Here is a 13,416-nt window from a genome sequence, read left to right as displayed (position 1 = left end):
CTTAATCATAACCATTGATATAATCAATCGATACCGACTAATTAGTTTGAACAATAAACTTAAATCATCCATATCAACAGCTGTAAACACTTAAAAATAATACTCGTAATGTAACATTTCAATTTTATATAAGTAACATTTCATTATTAAAAATGGCAGTCAATTTTAGAAAACTACACGACATTGTTTGGAAAGATGATAAGACATGTTTTACGTGACTTCAACGTGTTGGACTCGTACTGAAAAACCCATTATGTGAAATTTGTGGGAAAGAAACAACTGTAACTGTGAGAGGAGCAAATATGGTCGTCTTCAGTTTTCCTAATTATTTTGGTTATAATAATTTGTTTGATCACTGTAAATATTAAATTCATATTTTAATTTAAAACATATGATTGTTATTAAGGACTATAGATACTTTTATATCGATTGATAGTCTAGGATTTGAGATGCGAATATTAGGTATCGATGATTACATTCTTCGATATAAAAAACCGGGTCCACTTATCGTACCCTACCCCGGCTTTTTTCAGAGTGAGTTGTTTCTTCAAGTAAACGCTGATGAATATAAGATGACAATATTCCGTTCATGAATACTTCACGTAAGCATTAATCACGTGCTGATTGGCTGTAACAGCTATAAAATTACAGTACTTATTATTTTTGAAGCTTGCATAAATATGTTTTCTCCGGATTGCTGTTTTTTGTGTAGCAGCGAGAAGGTGTGCAAAATCTCACTTTTATTTGTAATAATTCTCAGTTTGTTGGCGTATTTCTAAAGGTTCGGATGAACGAGCTGAGAAACTCTCGAAAGTTGACAGGTAGTGAGTGAACTCCTTGTCAGCCGTAGGTTATAATAAAATTACTAGTTTAGCTCCAGTTCACCATCCGTTTCATTGCAGCGTCTGGTATCTGACGCTGTTTCAGATTTGACTCCTGGAATCTGGAGTCATGTTTGTCTGAAGAGATTCCAAAAAGAGCCGATGACGAAGAAGCTCAAAACGAAATATTCACATAGTTTCGACATCAGAGACACCTATAAATAGATGAAGTGGTAGTCTCATTGTCTCATCAGGCACACAGTTGAGTGCTCTACGATGTGATAGAAACGATTTTCAAGCATGGTGGAACAACCGGTTTTCTACACATAACATACCTATGGTAGGAAGGGTCGATTGAATTGAATTTTGAGTTTATTCCAGGAGTCAAGTCTGAGACAGCGTCAGATACCAGACGCTGCAATGAAAGGAAGGTGAACTGGAGCTAAAACTCAAAATTCAATTGAATCGATCCTTCCTACCATAGCTACGTTATGTGTACAATTACGAGGTCGATAAAATTGCTACAGACTTGAAACTGAATATACGAAAATAACATTTACTTAAGACTTTTATTAACGAATCGTCAACAAAATTAATAACAAAGAAACAAAAGACACATAACAGATAATTCTAGTAAAATAATTACCGTAAAATTATTCAACACTGCGCTAAAAGGCAACAAAATATACAAATGGTTCATAAACTATGAGTACGATATTGAAATAGAGTATGTACAAATAATAATTATTATTCTTTGCCACTTTTCAATGCAGTCAGAGGTATAAAGGTGGCCACTGAGCGAAATTATTAGTTGATATTGAGCACACTGCTTTTAATATATCAAACATTAAAACCAACTCAACTTTAAAACTTATCATTTAAAGTGTAAAAAAGCATACCAGTGGAACCAACATGCTTATTAACAAAGTTGTAACGTTTAATTAAAAAGGAGAATTTCACAACTTAACAAACCTTAATAAGAACCGCTGAGTGACTGAGTGAATGTATTTATACTTCATGCAGAGTGACAACAGAATTCGTTTATAGGACCATCTCAGAAACGGGTTACTAATTTAGATGGGCCACGACATCGGCCAGTTGACAGGACACAAACCAGAATAGACACCTCATCACCCAAGTCGTGTTCCTGAATTTGTTATACTAGGTTTCTAAATTTATTATTGACGATGGTTGTTTTGAAAGGGTTACAGGACTTCGGACATTTGCCATCGTTATGTGTTAGAAGGATAGCTTCAAGGATTGGAATCTACCTTTCTATTCAGATGTAATTGCTCAATGCATAGGGTTAAGCAAGCACAAATCAATACTTGGCGAAAGACTCGCTAAAGTGAAGTTCTTGGACAGCAGACCAAGTTGTACGTCAACATATCCAAGCACGCACCTAAAAGCACGTATACATGAGAAGCAAGCTTGGGCACGCTTGCCTGTAGAAGCAAAATGTACGGCCACGAAAAGACGTGGTAGAAGAGTGGTTTTGTTCGGGTCAAAATCCCACATAACTGGGACGCCAGTATACCTTTTACAGGTTCTCACTGCTTAAAAAAAACAAAACAAAAAAAATTATGGTTGCCTGTAAAGTCGGTTTTACGGGCGAAGATTTTACGTGACAACGTCTTTTTCTCGGTAGAATATTTATTGATATGAATATTATTAAATTGCACAATAGGAACAAGGAATTGAATGAAAATAAGAATTGCACAAATTTTAACTATAGAAATATATTTTGTTTACTAAAACATTGTACATAATTTGAAATTAATTAAAATTTGTTATTGTAAATGGTAAAGTTGAATAAAACATTTACTAAAATTGGAATTTGAAATTCTTGCTAAACACAGTTAAATTCTAACTCCGCGCGTGGTGATTGGTCGGTTTAGTTCGTTTGTTTGGTCGCACTGTTATGACAGGTTAGAGGTTATAATTTGTTATTTTAAATGTTTGACTAGCAATACGCGCTGTTTCTTCTCAATCGACTGAATTACGATTGATTGCAGAGTGATTTAAACTAATAATTTACTTAACACTATCAACATTTGTCAATAGTATGACATAACCTACAAACTCAGTTTCTCAACTTTTGTGTCAATCTAACAATTAATCAATCAATCATAGTTTACGATAATGAAATATCAGTGTAGAATTATTTACCTTTATTGTTGTAGTTGTTGTAAATGACGAATCTAAGCACTCCACATTTTCACGAATAAACATAGTTATCTGCTTTATCCCGTGCGGCGGACCCACAGTTATCTGCTTTATCCCGTGCGGATCCCGTGCGGCGGACCCACTGGACGGGCATCGTAACGTTACCGGGCGTTACACTTTTTCATGAGTGACTCCGAGCCGCAACCTAATTTAAGACGTTGTCACGTCAAAAACAAACAAAAAAAGGAAGCGTTGGAAACAAGTGACGACTTGTTGGTTGGTGGTACTCGCCACACGCAAGTGTATATCCTTGCACAAGGTTGTCTACGCCCGAGCAGGAATCAAATAAATTTGTTTTACCAGCAAGCTTGCAACTGTTCAGTTAGTTTTGGAGTAGTGACAGTGCACCATCCACGTTTTTTGTGGTTCGAAATTGATTTTTTGCAGCACTTGAACTTTGTTTTGAGTTCCAAATTGAGGACTACTTATTGGTACAGTTAGAGAAAGGGGGCCTATATGGGTTGCATCTACGGATTTATTCTTTCCAGGATGTCATGGAATGTGCCTGTCATAACCATAAAACCTGCATAAAATTAATATGGTTGCTGAAGTAGGTCTGGAAAAATACGAGCATACTTCCTGTCATCTCTTCGGTCTAAAAAAATTCATCCGCCCAATCTTCTCTAACCACTAAAAAGATGCGTTTCCCGCATCTACCACAAAAAACTTTAAAACGCCATGTCAAGCCCAATGTCCTCATCGTCTGACTGCTCCATTTCGACTGACTATTGGAAGCGATCACTTTCACTTGCTTGCTCCTAGTGTAACCACGACACTAATTAGTCGTGGTTTTGGAAGAAAGAGTGAAATCCCATATTTATACCAATCTCTATTTTCCATATAAATTTAATTGAACGAATGATTAAGAGATTTCACAAGATGAATTCTCCCAGAAGCCAAAAGCTTTGCCTTTCTCCTAGTCTTTGAGCTCCCGTACGTCGTAGAAAGTAAGTAGTATTTTACCATGCGAAGTGAGGGTTAAGAAGCACTCTCTAACACTTAACCTGGGGACCAACGGCTTAAAGGTGAGTTCCGAACCACCGCCAATGGCTGGGCAGGCGGGCTGCTTGCAAGGACAGGGTCGCTGAGCGGTCACCCATCCAAGCAGCAGCCACGCCCGACGTTGCTTGATCCGGTTCTCTTGCGATATCCGTTGTACCCGCTGTACTGCGCAAGCTCTCACAATCCTTGAACTCCCAACGCTAGCTCAGAATTCTCATAGGCCAATCAAGTCTAGAAGCCTGTATCCAGAAAAATAGGGGCTCGGAAATCTTTCCTCGGGCAATATTTGAGTTTTTAAATCTTATACAGTGTTGTATCCTAAGAAAAACTAATGGGTGCAATGTTAATATCTGTTTTAAAAATTTCCAGGGGGGGGGAAGGGTTTCACCTCCCTTATATATGCAAATGCTGAATCAAGAGACTAGAAAACACTAGTACATATAATGCATTTTGGGACATTTAATACCTTGCAATAATTTAGCACCCTTTTCATCACCTAAAACCAAGTCGTTATGTTTTTGTGAAGGATTTGACTTGTAAGGGAATAAAATCTTTTTAATAAGTTTTGAATTTTGAATTTAATAATAATTTTTTAATTCCTTTTGTACAAAAACTCTTTATGGCAAGCCAATATTTATATATATATATTATTGTTTTAAAGAGTTGAAGATTGTACTTTTCACAAAAACCTGGATATTTTAGTGGCTTACAGTTTTTGCAGCGTATATTGTTATTAAACATTTTCCATATTATTAGAGGCCTGAACTGCGAATAGACAATTCATATTAACACACGCCATCGTCATCAAACAGAAGTCATAACGCTACTATAGTTTCAACTCCTAGAGCGTCATCTCTTGCGTCATAGTTTGAAATTTACAAACACAGCGAATAGATAAATAACGAAACACACAACATTTGATAGGCCTATCACACACGAATATTTAGTACCCACAACAATACTCACGGCCGACAGAAGACAGGACAACTGACACTAGGTCAATCCCGTTTCCAATCCACCAACGTTAACGTCTCATTTAAACTTTTTACCAATAGATTATTATTTTAAACTACGACGACTCCAGATAGATAATCCTCACTTTTAATTCTTATTAAAATTATAAGTATACTACTAATAAGTATTACTAAGTGATGGTTACCTACTAGAAGTTGAAACTATAATAGAGTTATGACTACTGTTTGAACTGTTTCTCGTAGGCATTATTATTATTAATTGTTATTAAACAATATTATCTATAGGTCCGGATTAATAAATCAACGTGATTTCAAATTTATTATAAGATTACTCATAATGGGTGGTCCAATTAATACACACACTTGACACTTTTTAAACAGCTGTTTCTCCGCTGTTAATGTTTAGAGTCTTGATTGTTGCAACAATTAAAAACGCAGCTGATGCCATTTCTGTAATCATGGAGCAGTGGACAGTTCAACATCGTGCTTTTGTTATTGAAGCTTTCTTTAAATATAAAGGGTCTGTGACTGCTACGAAACTGTTATTTTGTAACAAATTCAATGTTCCTTGTCACGGAGATGTTCCTCATACGAATACTATTGAAAAGTGGGTGAATAATTTAAAAAAAATGGACTTCTACATTAAAAGTGAAAGCGCCCCGTAGGCCTAAGATCTGTAAGTATTCTAGAACATGTTGGAAAATGCGTGTATCTACACTGCGAAGCACAAATCGATGAACCCGAAAGCAATCTGCCGCATTAGGAGTTTTAAAGACAAGGTTACAACGAATTTTACATCGTGATATAAATGTTCATCCCTAAAAGTTAGCAGTTACACTAAAACTCAATCGTGCTCATCCTATTCAGAGCTCATCCTAAGACTATTACACCTCATTAATCATGGGAACATTGTGTAGCATTTAGTAATGTCTGCTAAAGTTCATTTTGAATTTTATGGTAATATAAATAAGCAAAATTGTCGTTACTGGTCAAGAAAGAATCCTAAGGAAATCAACCAACGACCTCTGCATATTGAAAAAGTGACTGTACTATGGAGTGGTGTTGCACGATTTGGCGTTATTTGGCCTTACTTCTTTGAAAATCAAACCGATGAAAGAGTTACTATGTATAAAGAACGGTACATTGAAATGATTCAGAACTTCTTAGTTCCACAATTGCAGCAGTTGGGAATAGAAATGAACTCATTATGGTACCAGAAAGATGGAGCGACTGCGCACACGGCAGATGTCTCAATGACTCTTACAAAGACTGTTCCCGGGAAATTTCATTTCACGCTTTGGCGATGACTCATTGGATGCCCGGCTTCCGGATCTCACTGCTTGCGAGATTTGGTTGTGGGTCTACCTCAAGAGCAAAGTTTTTGTTCCCTCACACCATTGCCGATTTAAAGAACTGCATAAGGAATAAGGTTGCTTTAGTACCAGTGTCCATGGTACGCCGAGTAATGGCAAATTTCCAAAAAAGATTGAAGACTTGCAGATGTTGGTGGGGAAAATTTACGTGATTTCATATTCCATAAATGAAAATGGTATAACTATGTATGTACTTTAATAAACTTTAAGTACTATTTCGTGTAAAGTTATTTCATTTCTAAGACTGACAGGTTATTTTGGACTACCCTGTAGATATTCAGTTCGTATACCAAGAACATATGATTATATTACCATGGTATCATCTGTCCTAGGTGATGGTCGGTGTGCGGGAACGAGCGAGGCCTGAGTCACAGTCGCCTGTCACTGCCAATGCTCTTCAACCTGCTAGCTGAGGCGGGTAAGTGCTTGTCACAGCAGTTTAAAATATTCTTCTTCTCATCTCAGTGGTCTTTGAACAAACAAAAGTTCAGAACTAGGTATGCGTTAGGTATGAGTGCAAGAACGTTTGGAAAGCTGCATTTCCATACCCTTCTCTGTCAGCTGTTTAAAAATCTTGTTTATAACTTCAGTGGTCTTTGAAGAAATAAAAGCCCAGATCATGGCATGCATTGAATGCTAGAGCGCTTGGAAACCTGTATTTCCGTGCGCTTGTCTGTCAACTGTTAAAAAATTTTGTTCATAATCTTAGTGATCTTTGAACAAACAAAAGTCCAGAACAAAGCATGCATTAAACTTGAGTGCTAGAGTTCTTGGAAAACTGTATTTTCCGTGCCCTTTTCTGCCAATTGTTTAACAAATCTTGTTTAAAATTTCAGAAGTCTTTGAATAAGCAAAAGACCAATATATGAGTTCAAACATGGAATGCGTTGTGTTAATATTTAAAATCTTGGAAAGCTGTTTTCATATTTTTATATACAAGATCTCTTCCGTATTATTGTATAAACTATTAAAAATATATGTTTTTGTTATGTCAGTAGTCTTTGTTTAAAAAGTCTAAAATATTTGATACAAAATGGTTTACATTGTTTTTGAGTTCTGAAGGTTGTAAAAATGTATTTTTGTGTACAAGGGCTCATACCAGTTCTAGTCTACACTATAAAAAAAATCCTTGTTATAATTTTAATCACTAAGAGCCTAATATATTAGTTAGAAAATGGTGTGCACTAATTTGAGCGCTAAAAGATTGTGAAATTGATTTTTTGGTTTTTGTGTGTGTGCAAGTTTAAAAATGTAATCTATTTTTGAATACCCAGAATAAACTTAAACTATGTGTCTTATGACTTTTGCTGTAAGTCAGTTTCCGCACTAAGTACAGTAAGAGGTTTACTAAGCAGAGTAAACCGAAAATTGGACGATAAATTAGTAATTAAATTATTGAAATCTGAGTAATTTGAGAATTTCAAGTTTTGTTCAAAGTTTATAAAAAATAGATAGGAAGATTTTTGTATTTTTGATTGGTGTTCTAAATATCCTATGGTTAACAATTTTTCCATTTTATCTAAATGGTCTGGATTTGTGCAACCCAAAAACAAGGAGTATAGCGTTTTCCGCGAAATAGGTTTTACTGGAGGTGGAGAGCTTGGTAGTATCTAGTTAGTAGCTTTGTAGATATTTACATATTCCATGTCTGCACGATATCCTGGCTCTATATATAACCTCACGTTAGACCAATGAGCCAGAGCTGGTCAGTGTTTGGTCTGCGTGACGTCACTGTAGACGATGTACGAGAAGCGCAGTCTATACAAGACCACCCAGGCCAGTTTAAATTCAACTACTCTTCCAATAACTTCCATTGCCAATTCATGACTGTACTTTTATGCATGGGGAAACAAGTAGCATTTTCTGTGTTGACTCGAAAAGTTAACCGAGGTCTCAAATAGCCAATAGTGAATTTAGAACGTAAAACCAGCCTTAATCTCAATTACAAGAATTACGGGCCGCTTCTGAAATTGAGCACATTTGCAATGTGTAAATAATTCGTTACATCCTACACTTTTATAGTACAAGGTTTAGAAAATCTAGGAAACAGTTTTCTGTTTCCAGTGGATGGAATGGATTTTAGTACAAAGATTACTTATGAATTTAAACTCACACATGCTTTTGATCGTTTTTGAAAGTTTTATGTGATTCGTATTAGGTTCTCTTCTCCCCTTCATTATTTTGGATTGTAGTTCCCTTGATACTTGTAATTATTTCGTCGTAGGATGTAGAAGCAGGATAGATACACGACACATGAACATCACGTCATGGAACAAAACGCAATGGTGACCGGCTAAACGACACAGAAACATCACGTCGCAGAGGAGGAATGGAGGCTGGCTAGACGACAAAGGAACGTCAGGAACGGAACGGAATGGTGGCTACTTACACCACACAGAACATTAAAACACACGTCACGGAGCAGAACATACAGGGGGCTAGCTACTCGATAAAGGAACGTCACGGAACGGAACGGCTGGCTACACGACACAGGAACGTCGTGTCACGGAGCAGAGCGGAGAGGTAGCCAGATACAGGAACATCACTTCATGGAGCGGAAAGGAATGTTGGCTAACTCAGGTCACAGCAACGTACGTCATGGAGCGGAACATATATAATTACAAAAATGTTACAAAACATAAAATTCCGCATACATACATCCTGTTTTCATTCGCCAGTTTTTTCCACCTAACGCGACGTGACAGTCTCACAATTAGTTGGTTTTCCAGTTGTATGCAAAATGCTCGTTCACATTGTAAAGTATTTCTGACGCTAAATAGTGTTTTAGACAATTATTAAGTACTCAAGCGCTGTGGTATTTTTCCTCAATTTGGCAACGTAATGCTGCGTGTTTACTACGCAATCCACTTCACTTAGTATGCAGATACAGATTGCACAAGAGTAGAAAACAAATGAATCGTGAATTGTAAAAACCCCATAAGTAACAAAAAGTAAGAATTATTGTGTGTGTTTAGTACATGTAAAAAGACATATGTATCACATATTTTTTAAATTTAACACCAAAAGCATCTCTATAATGGTATAATTAACTATGTTGCAGTTATGGGGTTTTTTCCAACAAATCACTATTTAACATATTGTTTATGCTGAATTGGTGGGTTAAACAACATTTTACTGTAATTTAAGTTGAAAACAGTTTATTTACTAAATACTATGTTACATAAGTGATACTAGATATAGACTTAAATCATATTTTTACAGAATATTTTTTTCAAGTTTTCATTCTGCATCATTATCATCTCTTTCTTCATTATTCAGGTCTGTAGTTGGCCATGTATACATTTCTTCATACCACCATTTCTTTTCATCGGAAATATATACTGGAAGATCTTTTGTAGATCGTTCCATCTTCTTTTTGTTTATGGGCACTCGGTCGTTGTAGGCCGCTGTGGATGGGATAATAATATCTTGAGAAGAACATCTAACGGGTAGACGTATAGTGAAAACTCCATGAGGAATAACTCCCCCAATAAATTCATTACACAGTACCTTCCCTTTCTTTTCTTTTGTGTGCAGAAAGTGGTTGAACTTGGAGATCTTAAAATGAACCTTGTCTTGTTTTGACACATTGCGTCCATAAGAGCGGTCAGACATACATAATTGCTTGTAGTAAAGCTTGCTACCAATTTTTGAAATCGAGTACATTTTCTTTTTCAACCAAGTTTACTGTAAACAATGGGGAAAAGTTTACAATAATTTCGGTTAGTTCCCTTATTGTGTATATTCTATCAACTCTTTTCTTTCTTCTCTCTCTTTTTATTGTACCGAGTGCTCGGTCACAAGGCAAAAAGGATAAAACTGTTCAATTTTTTCAAACTTCCCCATTTCAACCAGAGCATTAAAATACTTGACCAAAGTATGGTTCTTATTCTGACCTCCACAATTGTCAGAAAAGAGATACAGAATTTTAGTATTTCTTCTTAATTCATTTTGAGTGTAGTCATGAAAGAAAGGAGTTCACTTCATTTGGCCCTTTATGACATTTGCCTTCGTGATAAACATATAGTTTAGAGCTGTTGTCTTTTAAGTTGGTCACACAAAAACCATTTACTGTTAACTGTCTTATAACATTTTAACATTTAATATATAATATTATAATATATTATGATGATAACATTTCTTTGATATTTATCATCATTTCTTATGCCTCGTCTTCTTTTCAGCACTTCATTAGTGTTAATTTCACTATCTATCAAATCACTCATATTGCTTCTTCTTCATAGAACACAGCTAGAGGTTACGTTAACAACACATCAACAACAGTGTTTCTTCACAAACATAAAAACAATAAATTAAAACAGCTGATTTTACAGGACCACCAACTGCTTTGTTGTAAAAACAACATAAGTAGTGTTACTTGTGTGGTTTTTCCAACAAACACATAATTCAAGGCCATTTTTCAATGTGTTGTGGGTATGTCAGATGTGTTGTTTTTACACTAAAACTTGCATCTGCATTCATTCTATCCAAATATGTAAAAAAACCATTTTGACCAAAATGTCAGTTATGGGGTTTTTACAATTCACGATACAAATACTTATTCCGTTATTTATTTATCAACAGTTAAGGTATTACAATTTTTTTTATAAGCTATCTGGTATGTCTGTTGCTTTCAAAGTTTTAGAAGACCATAATTTTGAAACTGTTATCGATAGAAGATTTTTATTTCATCAGAAAGTAACATCCTCATAAGAAATATAGAAACGAAAAATTCAAACACTATCCAAATCACATATGAGTTAGGATTTTTATATTATAGACAGGGAGAAGGGAAGTAGACCTTAGTGTGAGAGGATTTTTTGTTTATTTAAAAATTTTAAACCATATTCCAGAATATTTATCCACAGTTTCTTATCACCGTGTATATGATCATATAACAAAATGTAGATATTCTGAAATTAAGTATTACTGTATTTGTATTTGCTGAATGTCTGTCAAATACAGTTATGTACTCGTACTTTTACGAATTTCTAGGTCTCATAACTTTAAATAGTTTTAATATTGATGATTGTTAATAATTCTGGCTTTTGTTTGATATTTGACTTAATATTGTTTTATATAATATATTTAGAGTTGACAACCTGGAGAACTTTTCTTGGTGGCATTGCGCTATATCATTTATTGCCCGTTTATCTATGAACCGGTATATTTGTTTGTATAACCATATTTTAATAAGCAAGTTATTATGTTTGTTTAGGGTGGAGTTCGATCAATTGTATGGATAAGATTATTAAAACAATTAATATAACATATTTTAACCAGATAATTATGCTTAATTTCATTTACAATCGCCAGGAATATGACTGATATATAGCATATCGTACTTTTATATTAAAATAATTGGGTAATCACAACAACATAATATCGACATTTTTAGAAACATTTCTAATGTTTACTCGTATTGTTTGCAGCTGCAACGTATTTATTAACGGCAAGCAAGTATTATTTGAACTGTTTAGACGATATAACACATTATTTCTTGTTTTATTAAATAATTTAACGTTTACCTATAAATAAAAAACAAAATAACAGAGCAAAAGAGCCATCTTACAGTGAAATCAACTAGGAGTGTCTCGCTCTGCCACCTAGCGGACAACTTGGGAACTACATTAAGTACTGTTGCTAAAAGGAGAACGCTGCATTCTATTGGTTAAAAATAGGGACCATTAAAGATATAAATAAATCAGTAAGCAAGAATTAAATTAATTCATTAATCCTGGTCAAATTGCAACTAACAAATAATGTTTTTATGCTAGGTTTTGTTTTGTAAGTTTAATTAAAGCGTCCACAAACGTGTAATATATTGCCATTTGAACTGCTTTTCAGAGATGTGTGTATTTTCGTAACTAATACAAGCAACATCACGTGGGTTTAATAAACAACACATTTAGTGATATTAATACACATTACGTTATCCTCTCTATTTATACAATGCTCATTCAAAATGTTCATCTTGGTCAAATCGTTTATGGGTTTTAAATTACTGAAATTATTTTCATAGTATTTAGCAAACATAAAATTAATGCTTTTTAAAAATAAAAGAATTTTTTTTCTTCTCTGAAAATGAAAAATAAATGACTTTGCATTAGAAAACTGTTAGTTCATTTCCGTCTTAAACTTATTTCACGGCACATAAATGTTTATTCTTTGTTTCAAAATAGCAAAGTCCATATTGTTTTAGCTAAATAAGGTTGGTTCTACTAAATGTCTTAAACGTACTAAAAATCAAGAAAAATATTGCTGACAATTTCGAAAACTAAATTCAAGAGTCAATAATTAAGAAGACTTTATTTAGCGTTATTGATGGTCACGATAACATAGTTTAAAACTATACCGTCCAAACTCAGCATACTACTACTAACACAAATTCTCGGTATATTACTAGTCAGTATTATACTCCACTTCCAGGAGGAGGTGTCTCTGTGACTGAAACTGTATAACCTTTAACATGCATTTAATACCAATATTGATTTAAATTTAATTATTAAAATAATCGATTTAGTGACAAGATTTTTAAAAGAACCATATATTAGTCTTGATTTACATTTCTAACAAGGTTTTGAAACAAAGAAATGTTCAACCAAGTAAAATGTGGGGATAAAGGGATTCAGCACAGAGTTATCTCACAAGACGCTGAAGAAAAAAGGTTTTCTACGCGGTTTTCACCACAAAAACAGTTTCATGCATTATTATAGCAGTTATTTAAGACTATGGTAAATTTTACAGTGAAACTATCAAATGTCTTATCAGTGCAAACATAAAGGGCCTTGCAATTGGCCACCCGGGATTGAAACTGCAAGACTTACCTAACATAACCTAGACTCGCCGTTCCCGATTTGTAAACGTCCATGGAATCTGCCTGCTCCTTATGAAATCCTGGTAGGCAGGTCATAACAGTCTTTCAACCAGAGGTTTTGAATAGTGATAAGAAGGTATCTATCCGGAGAATATCCAATCTGTCCCTGAAGTCACAATTCATACTATACACACTAGGAGAAT

Source organism: Homalodisca vitripennis, chromosome 5 (genome assembly GCF_021130785.1).
Source record: "Homalodisca vitripennis isolate AUS2020 chromosome 5, UT_GWSS_2.1, whole genome shotgun sequence".
Classification (NCBI taxonomy): Eukaryota; Metazoa; Arthropoda; class Insecta; order Hemiptera; family Cicadellidae; genus Homalodisca; species Homalodisca vitripennis.
The sequence above is the reverse complement of the archived record's forward strand: the minus strand, read 5'-3'. Positions refer to the sequence as shown.